The 10,617-nt window shown below is 37.5% G+C and overlaps 1 protein-coding gene across 1 annotated transcript in view; it reads right to left on the bottom strand.

The window, feature by feature from the left end:
* Nucleotides 1-202: 202 nt before the first annotated feature.
* The window catches only part of MPDZ (multiple PDZ domain crumbs cell polarity complex component), a 264,202-nt gene continuing 253,787 nt past the window's right edge, over nucleotides 203-10,617 (bottom strand). The window contains exon 56 of the transcript XR_003790784.1: nucleotides 203-1,161. The gene's annotated coding sequence lies outside the window, so the exon portion shown is untranslated. The remainder of the gene's footprint in view (nucleotides 1,162-10,617) is intronic.

The following is a 10,617-nucleotide window of genomic DNA, read 5'->3' as shown; positions in this document are numbered from 1 at the left end:
GCTGGTCTAGACTCGAGGGACATGGAAATAGACCTCACCTTTGTATGGAACAGCTGCAAAATTAAACTCCAAATGGCGCAGATACAGCAAAGTGTGGACTACTGGGGTCATTTTTGCAATCAATCTACCAATGCATCTCTAACATCAGACACCAAAAACTGTAATAAAGATTGTGAAACTTCCATATGCTATTTTACGTAGATTTTTTTTTTTTTTTTTTTAAACCAAATGTCAAGATTCCTCAAGCTAGATAGAAGTCAAAGCAGCTGTGCAGTTCAAGTCCATTAAGTTCGCTTTCTTAAGCCTGGTCTTTCTTTTTAAGGAAAAAAAAATGTTTCTGAAAATGTATCACTATAATTTACCCTTCATATATAATTTACTATATACTTTTTTTTTTGGATGAAAATTCTTTGAAGAGTTTCATTTGTTGGGCTTGGGGGTAGTTATTACCTATACTGGAGCTACTGGTTGCCTAAATGTATCTGACAAACCAAAACTGTGTAGGTTAGAGATGAAACTTTAGAACTTGAACAGGAAGTTCAAAGTATGGCATGGTCTTTTACATGGAAATATGTATGTTATCTTTTATATAACCCTTTACATTCTATTAATCTTATCTTTTAAGTGGATGCCCATAAGTCCCCAGTGTCTGGACCCACAAAAGGACATAAGAGCAAAGAAAAGCAGATATCCTACAGTTCACTTTATCATGCAAGGAAGACTGAGTCAAGGGACTTTAGAATTCTTCAAGACCATCTGAACTAAATTTATTTCTTTTGGCTTCAAATTACTGAGGCAAGGCCACTGCATATGGCTGAGTGCGGTGACCTTGCACTGAAGTCTTTCACAACATCTGCCTCTTCAACGTTCACCGTATCAGTGAGGAAGGAATGAAAATCCACATTTTCAACCTCAGGTCTTCTCGGCAGTTGTAAATCTCAAGTGTGATGGCTGTTTCTAGATGTCTGCAGGTTTCTATATGCAAAGAAACTGACAAGGCAGTGTCACCCTCTGAGCCAGCCAAGGAAGCACATTCTCAGCACTAGAAATCCCACACAATGGTCTTCCGATCTCTTTTCCCAAAATGTCAGTCGGGCAAAAGATATGAGTGTTTCAGCAACATCCATAACACTGATTGTAGGGCCTTGAAACAGGAGATCTCTTTATTAAAAAAAAAAAAAAAATACACTGAATGAATGCATTCATAAGGCCGAATCTGTACGTATGTCACATTATGAATGAAATAATTCTTATTAAATTATTCAAGGCATTTCTTGGGATTCAAAGGGTGAAACTTCTGCCCAAACATCAGTGAAGCATATCAAGACATGATCTATAAGAAGTCAGTATACGTCTGTGAAGTAGGTAAGAACTGTTTATTTTGTTCCTTCATTGACATGATGATTTACGGCCCCAGTTCTCACATAATCAGCAACTTTCACGGAAGGAGAGGAGGCCTATTGCGGGATTGCTGGCGTATCATTTTTATTACAATGTATCCTGATGTAGAGAAGTCGTAAATCACCATGGTGAGTGAAGCTCTTTTCTTCACCCAAGTCATGAAGTATAAAGGCTGCCAAGCTCTCTAGGTACTACACCACACACAAAATACCAAGAGTTTTACCCAGACAAAATTTTGCTTGGCAAGGAAACTTTACACCATTTGAAGACCTCTGAATATTCCCAGTGAGATGCACAGAAACAGGAATTCTTCCTTAATGACATGAGCATGCACATAGCGGATGAAAACCAGAAGCTGGTTTCACTCAGAGACAAGAACAATCTCTTTCCGTTGTTGCCAATTCTTCTACGACCTTCTTCTAAGTTATACAAGAAATGTAACTAACTCTGGAGTTGATGACACTGGATGACCAAGGCACTGCTTCCTATTTTTCTCCTGTTCCTGGTTACAAATCATCCACTGCTTCACCAAGTTCCTTCAGATTGTGGCTTCCTTTATTAAGGGATGCTCTGAGCCACATTCAGAATAAAGTTTTACTGTTGCAACACACATTTTTTTTTTTTTTTCAAATTTCATGCATCTCAAGTTGAAAATTCTTCTCCCAGGGAAGATAGGCATACGCCAGCGTATCTTCAAGGTGGTAAAATGTCACGTACATTCAAGTTCATTGGCTTCTTGTTTCCATTGTCAAGAACCTTACCATCTGTGAGTGGTGCCTCACAGCACTGTTTCTGTGATATAATGTGTGGCTTTCCTTCCCATTTCTCTTTTTAACACTTTCTAGTTAAGTGGACCAAACGCAAAGGAAGACAGATGTCCCCGAGCATAATGCAGGATATGTTTTATTTAATTCCTATAAATGGAAGTCTATTGTACACATTGTAACATAACATGATGATTACAACTATCCAAATTATAGAGTAGCTTCTCGTACCATACTACGATTGTGTGTGTGAAACGCTGCTTCCATAGCATGATTTAATACCAAAGTAATTTCTTTCAAAAAAAATAACTGCCATTGAAACAATAAAAATATCAAAGGAAAAATATGGATAATTGAATGTGGCTTGTGGACCACTAATTAAAAACCTGTTCTAGGACAGGCCTTCTATTCTTTCATTATCTGATATTTTAAAACTTTCTGAAGCAAAAAGGGCTTAAATTCTCATTTTAACTACTTCCCCCCTCGGTATTCAGGGGCATGGAATGCACCCTCTATAAACCATGGGGAAAAGAATAATCCTTTTATTTTAACCTGGCTTACATCCACATACAGGAAACTCTCCAGTCTTTTAATAACTAAGGCACACTGTTAGCTCGGTCTTCCCAGAACACTGCTCGATACTAATAATTGATAGTCATGATAATGACTATGTGGTCCACAAAATTTATAAAAGGTCGGTGAATCATCAAAAAATTCTGAGTTATGCACAATGTATTCTTAGCTTGAAAACCTTTGTGATTTTAAATACTTCTGGCACTTCCTACCAGCTAATGTCTTAACCAGCCAGTGCTGCCTAACCGTTTCTGCTCCAAAGAGCTCTTCTAGGAGAAAGCACCTAGTACGTACTAGCTTTTTTTCAGATACCCTGAAGATAAGTGTTCTGCAAACATTTTGACCATGACACCCAGTAAGGAATACATATTATTTATGTATCTATAACACACATGTGCATATGTATATAACTGAACTACACTGGCCACAAAACCCTTCTTATTAAATGAAATACTCTAATGTTTTCTAGTAAATGCTAGTCTATCACATTATGGTATATCTATTTCATAATGCTAATGACACTAAATTTATTTCAACAGCCAAGAATGGGCTACAACCTACAGTTCAGATGATACCAGCCCAACCCCAAAAGAATGTGGTTTTTTCCCCTGCAAGATTAATAGGTTTACTTATTCACATGTATTTCTAGAGCTTATCCTTTGAAAATGAGGAGGCTTTATTCTAGTCTCTTGAACGTTTATAATTCTCAATTAACAGGAACATTCTATTATCCTGAGCACATTATTCTTTAGATAATCAACTTTTTTTGACAAGATTAAAAGTTTATATGAAACCAAGATTTTCACTGATAAATAAGAGACCACAAATGCACAAAATCTGAAGTAGCTTTTCACAAATCGGCTCTAATAATTGATATGAATATTTTGCTTGTTAAAATCTTTTAATTAAATCCCATGATGAAAAGACCAGGCAAGTGACCTGGGAGCACAGAGAACAATTGACTTGTGGATCATTTACAATTTGGCAAACATTTTTGGTATGACACGTAGAGAAAGGAGTGACACTTGGTCTGAGCCACGCAGGATACAAAGGATTTCAATGGGTAAAGAGCAGGCAAGATTATTTCAGGCTTATACAAAGAGCTTGAGACAGAGTACGGGAAGTGGGAGAGCACATCAAGTGTTTGTGGGCTCTGAGCAGGCAGTTCAATAGGGCGAGAGAATAAGACAGGGGGAGGGTAAAGTGCGAGATGAGTTTAGAAATTCAGGAATCAGCCACAGTCTTCAAAAGACTGAATAATAAGAAGCTTATGCTATATTCTCTATTCCTTAATTTTCTTTTTTAAAAAATCATTTCTTGCTTTACAAATTTTGCTTTAAAAAGTAGCTTTTGACTTTACTTCCATCAGTCTTCAACTAGTCAGAAAAAAGCATAGTCAAATACAGCTACATTCAAATAATTAAATGTGAACCATTCTACAGAATGGCTGTAAAGTCTGGAAACATAGGTGAATATATATAATGGTATAATACACATATGTGGGTTTATTAATATTACATTTCAATATAGTATGTTGAATAACATTATATGAACATGTTTTCCATACTTTATGACCATCTAGTATTTTATAGTTCTATTCTGTATGCAGTTTTTGGTAGCAATATACAGATAGCACAACCTAAAAAACACCCTCCTTCACAGTGGGAAAAATGTATCCTTTAGTCTGAAATTTTAGGTAGGAACCGGACAACCTTCTAATTCAATATAAGGTCACAAACTTTTTATGTTTTTATCATTACAAAATGGTCCCTAAATTCCATACTTTCCCCTGGGTATATTCAGAGTTCAACCCAAGTTCTGGTTTGCCACCAATGGTTTCATTCCATTCTCATATCAAAGTATGACTGTGCTGTAAGAGTATAATGCTCAATCCAGTTCATTTATAGGTAAAGTAAATAATTTACCAACCAGGTATGAACTTTATGAAATCAGGCATTATTTTATCAATGAAATTATATATCATATCCCTACCACATAATACAATGTAAGCACATAGTAGACATTCAGTAGTTAACAAATAAAGGACTACTTGAATTAGTATTGGTTTCAGCTGGAGTAATTCTCTTGTAACATCCTTTAGGAGTACAAACAACCATAAGTCTTTCAAAGCAATAAAAGAAACAGACCAAGAAAGAGACCAATTATGTGTGCTTTCATTTTTTTTATTTTTTCAAACCAATTAATAATTTAAAGCTAACAGATGATCCACCTTAGAGATGCTTACTACTGTGAAAATAATGGAATTTGTAAAACAGGATTCTCTGTTCTTTCCACTTGAGTTAATTCTACTGTCTTTATCTTTGCTGCCCTCCTCTGGAATTTTTATATCACCTGGTTCTCTTTTCCAAAGGATATGTGCTTTATACTTGCCTTTAGAACTATAGGAAGAAATTCAAACTTTTAAATTTCTGTTTTGCAGTGCATTTTTATCCAATTTTATAGCACAGTTTGGGGAAAACAGCAATGTAAATAATTACATAGGTTACAATGTAAATAATGTGTACATAGGTATATATTAATTTCAGACCTAACATTTGAAAATAAGTCTTTCTTGTTCCAAACTGTTTCTAAAGGCTGCCAGGCATCTGCTCTTTGCTTTGTTTGGAATTCCTTTCTTCATTACCTCCATTTATCCAAATCCCATCCATCCTCCGAATCCAAATGTCACATTTCCATGAAGTCCTCCCTCATTTTCCCAGCTGGAATTAATCTTTCATACCTCTAAAGCCTATAACAATTGTATCTCAGTGATTTAAAATACAACCTACAGCTTTCTAACCTGTCTTGTAATTATTTGGGTTCATAGCATCTCTTACTTAATAAACTACTGAATATAGTTTATATCTGAGTTATGTTTGCGTTATTGCAAGATCTACCTAAACATAGTATGTAATGTATAAATATGAATGAATGAAAATGTAATTAAGCATTACATTTAATATCGTGGCATACAGAGCCAAATGAAGATAAATTTAAAGGCTGACAGAGTTTAACAAATTACTTTAGGTGCTTGCTGATCGTGTACCTTTAGACAGTTGAAGAGTCAAGTCAATAGGTTAGATATTGTGGAATCGTTTCTCAGTAATTTCCTGCAAATAACAACTGCATCTTAATTTCTGAACTAGGAATATTAAGTTTAGCAACTACCGTTTTGCAATTGTTTGTCCTTTTAAGGAGAGAATGTTTATCCTCTCTGATTCCTAACACTACATTTCAATTATCTAAGCATTGCAGTAGCTCAATGTAGAAAACTATCTTTTTAGACTTGAGCCAATTGCAACATACAAAGAGGTATAGAAAAATTCTGAAAATAAACATGCAAAATAGTATGATACCTCCCATATACAACATTCCTCCTTTTCTCACTTTTGTAATAAAAATATATTCCAAAGCATTATATTTTTATAAAAGTCAATGCCAAATAATTCTTCAAGGCCACCAAGATCTGCTTAACCATAAAAAGTTCTCTTAAAAGACAGGATACTATTAAAGAATGCCCCAATTCAGTTACACAACACACGAGTCCTTGAGAGAAATGAATCATGTTTATCTGTTATCTTTTTGATTAATAAGGTGGGCCATCACTTGAGGGACAACAGAACTCGCACCTGTAAGCTATAGAGACTAGCATTGTATACACCTGTGTTGCACAGACTCCTCTTCAAAAACAGCTATAACATAAGTATGGGATAATAATAAGCATGAGTTCTCTCAAATAGGTGTGTCTATGGGTCCCTGAAAACTTGAAAATCAGCTCTTTTAGACGATTACTGACTGGTCTCTTTTCTGACTGCCTAAAGATGGGTACCAGCCTTTCAAGAAAACTGTGTGGTAAGAAAGGGGAAATAGGTATACATATTCTGAGCAGGATAAAACCAAAACTGATGATCTGAGCAGCAGACTGTGAAGTCAAAGAAGCATTTGAAATGCAATGAGATGAGAATAGATCATCTAAAGACCAGGGAGAACAGTCCCTGGGAAGGAAAAGGGCAGAGAGAGAAGGCCAAAAGGGCATGAGACATGAAGCCCCAAAGAGAGGTGAACCTTCCTTTATCTCTTGAAGTTGTGATAAATTCCTAGAGATCAACTGAAGGCTAGATTATCAGTTCAGGATCTCTAGGAACCCCAGATACAAGTGGAGTCTATATCCACTCCTGCAATATTTGTCAAGGGCCTCTACCAAGCACGCATAAGAAAGATTGGAGGCAGGGCTGAGGACCTGTATTCCTCCTCCAGTAACACAAGTGTGTGAGATTTGCCAAAGATTGAGAATGGAGCAGGAATACCCGCAGATGCCCATCTATTCTCTAGAAACTCTGAATATAAAGAAATGATTGGCTGCCACTAGAGACGGGCACAAACACTCCTATGTCTTGAATCCCTTTCAAACTCAAAGCAAAAGCCACCTGCCATTGGACAAGGGGCAAGAAACGTCTCCATGTCCCAGAGCTGACTTTATTTTCCGTAAGGCAAAGCTGACTTGCTCTGGGGGAGGACCCTTCCACCCCTCATCCAGGGCAAAGATCAGCTGCAGCTGGGGAAGTGGCAAAAATCCCATTTGTGCAAAACATTCTGCCCTTTTCAAGGCAGTACTTGGCTGCAAAACGTGAAGGGAAAGAAATGTAATTGCACCCAAGATCTCCCACTTACATGTGATAGAATTTAACTGGCACCATGGGGAGAAGCAAGGGGATCTGCTTGCACTGGGAAACGTGCAGGAATGCCGAGAAAACCCTTCTCCCGAGGCTCAGGTGTACAGGACCTGCCTAAGATTGAAGGTGGAGTAGGAGAAGTGAGAAACCACCCATGTTGCCATCATAAGGCTTGCACTACATAGCAAGAAATATAGTTGTGCACTGGGGGAGGGCAAGAGCCTGGAGAAAGAGCCCTTCCGTGATGCAGGTGTGCAAGATGAAGGCTGGGGGGGTGGAGCTGAAACACTGAGAAACACTCTCCTCTGGGACCCCAAGTCCCACACTAGCCCAAGATAATGGTAGATCAACAATGAAGGATAGCCAATTGCAAAATGAATGAACCACAACTTTTAGCTCCCCATGTACAAAAATTAACTCAAAATAGATTATACACCCAAATAAAAGAGCTAAAACTATAAAACTTCTAGAAAAAACCCATAAATAACTTTTAAAATTCAATAAAAAGAACCCAAAGAAGATTAAAAAATGGCAAATAAGCACATAAAAGATGCTCTTCATCTTAATCATTAGGAAAATGCAATTTTAAAACCACTATGATACTATTACCCAACTACTAGAATTACTAATAAAAACTGGTCATAGTAAATTTTGGTAAGTAAGTAGAAAAAACAAACTCTCATTCATTGCTAGAGGGAATGCAAAATGGTACAGTCACTTTGAAAAACAGTTTGGCTTTTTTTTTTTTAATAAAGGTAAATGTGCATTTACTATAATAAGCCAGGTTCAGGTTTATACCCAAGAAAACTGAAAACATGTGTCCACACAATAACCTGTGTGTGAATCAGTGTAGCAGCTTAAGCTGTAAATGTCCCAAACTGTAAACAATCCAAATGTCAACCAGCAAATAAACAAACTGTGATTTATCTATAAGTGGAATACTATTCAACAATTAAAAGGAACAAACTAGTGATATATGCAACAAAATGGATGACTCTTGAAAGCCTTACATTAATTTAAAAAGCTAGACATACAAGACATATACTATATAACATTATATGACCTTCTACAAACATCAAAATTACGGGAACAGAAAACAGATGGTTTCTAGTGGCTGGGGATGAAGGAAGGAGCTTGACTGAAGACGAGCATGAGGAAAACTTCTGGAGTGATGAAAATTCCATACCTTAATTGTGATGGCCATTTTACAACTGTATACATTTGTCAAACTTGTAAATGGACTTTTGAATGTAAATTATGTATCAATAGAAAGAGAGAAAAAGTAAAACCTTCAATATTTAACTGTGCAGCTAGGGTTATGAACCATTGCGATACTGTCAAGCAAAAAATAGTATTGCATTCACACATGAGTAGAAGTTGCTGACTGTCCAGTTGTATCAAATTTCTTGGACAAAACTTTCTCATTGGAGATGGACCAGGTGCATCCTGATTCCAAACCATCTACTTAACTCAAAGAAGCAGGTGTGACTTATCTTTGTTTTTTTGTTTGTTTTTATTTTTATTTTATTTTTTTTGCGGTACGCGGGCCTCTCACCGTTGTGGCCTCTCCCGCCGCGGAGCACAGGCTCTGGACGCGCAGGGTCAGCGGCCATGGCTCACGGGCCCAGCCGCTCCGTTGCACGTGGGATCCTCCCGGACCGGGCACGAGCCCGCGCCCCCTTGCATCGGCAGGCGGACTCTCAACCACTGCGCCACCAGGGGAGCCCAGGTGTGACTTATCTTACATTACTTTTTCTCAAAAGAAGGAATGAAGGAAATTGTCACTACAGGATGTGCAACTGTTTAGAAAACTATAGAAACTAAGGTTTCTATAAGAGAACTATAGAAATAACGGTTAGCAGGAAAACACTGGAGGCTGGTTGGTAAAATTCTCAGAGAGAAATAAATAGAAGTAAACTTCCTTAGCTTTGTTCTTTCATATCTGGGTCAAAATAAATTCCACCCAGCCTAAGGGGGTGGGGGTGAGTGTGTGTGTGTGTGTTTGTTTCCTGGAAGGTTTTAGCAAAACACTTTTTTAAATGTATGTGCTTTGGGGCTTCCCTGGTGTCGCAGTCGTTGACAGTCCGCCTGCCCGTGTTCCGCCGTCCGGGAAGATGCCGCGGAGCGGCTGGGCCCGTGAGCCATGGCCGCTGAGCCTGCGCGTCCGGAGCCTGTGCTCCGCAACGCGGGAGGCCGCGACGGTGAGAAGACCGTGTACCACCAAAAAAAAAAAAAAAAGTATGTGCTTTGAAGTCCTGTAAAAGCCCTGAAAATGGAAAGAAGTTGGCCCTAAAGAACAGATCTTTGCTTCTATTTTAACTCATGAAAAAAAATGTTTAAAGCAGACTTCTCTTACCGTTCTGTTGGCAGCCGTACGCAGCAGATTTGAAACAGGAAGCTGGGAGGCGGAGCTCTGAGTATCCTTTACAGGGCTCTCTAATGAGGAAGACCCTTCAGCTTCTTAATTACAAAAGTACCTACACGTTAGTTAGCTGAGTTCCAATTAGAGTTGGTTCAAACAGAACACGTTTACCTAGGGACATGATGTGGCTGGATGTGACTGCCAACAAATGCTTAGATGGCAGAATTTATTATGCATGGCCTGTATTGTGAACTCCTTTTCAGTAATACCTGCTGGACTGTAAATACCACTTGCCAAGGAATGCTGATTTGAGCTTATAGATGCCTTACCACATCCCAGAGTTAATTTCCAGTTCTCCTTTAACACACCTCCCAAATTTTTACATCTTTGCTGTTTTTTTTCTTTTGAAAATGTACTTTTCTTGTTGACTTTAATATAGATTAAAACTCTGAAATCAATAAAGAGGCTCCTTCCAGATCTAAGAACCATGAGCATGTGAGATAAACTCTATTAAAATAAATATATGCAATGAGCAGGTATCTAAATCTGCCAAGGTATTAAGAGCAAAATTTTCTGAGCTAAATAAAAATGAACTTTCAAAAAGTCTTAAAAAATTTTGAATGTACATGAAATACTTTTTTATATCATCTTGGAAAAATGATCACTTGAGAGAGTTTTATATACCTTTGATGTTTTATTCAGTTCACTCAAGCTATTTTTTGTAATTGTTTATCAAAACCAGTAAGTATATATCTGATAATATTTTGTAATATAATGCCCATTTTATCACAAGATGTATATATGTGTTTCTTCTTTTGCGGGGGGGGGCTAAATTTATCATAGA

This window comes from Monodon monoceros, unplaced genomic scaffold (genome assembly GCF_005190385.1).
Source record: "Monodon monoceros isolate NGI ecotype Baffin Bay Population unplaced genomic scaffold, NGI_Narwhal_1 Super_Scaffold_5, whole genome shotgun sequence".
Lineage (NCBI taxonomy): Eukaryota > Metazoa > Chordata > Mammalia > Artiodactyla > Monodontidae > Monodon > Monodon monoceros.
Note: the sequence above shows the minus strand (reverse complement) of the source record. Positions and strands in the feature narration are given on the sequence as shown.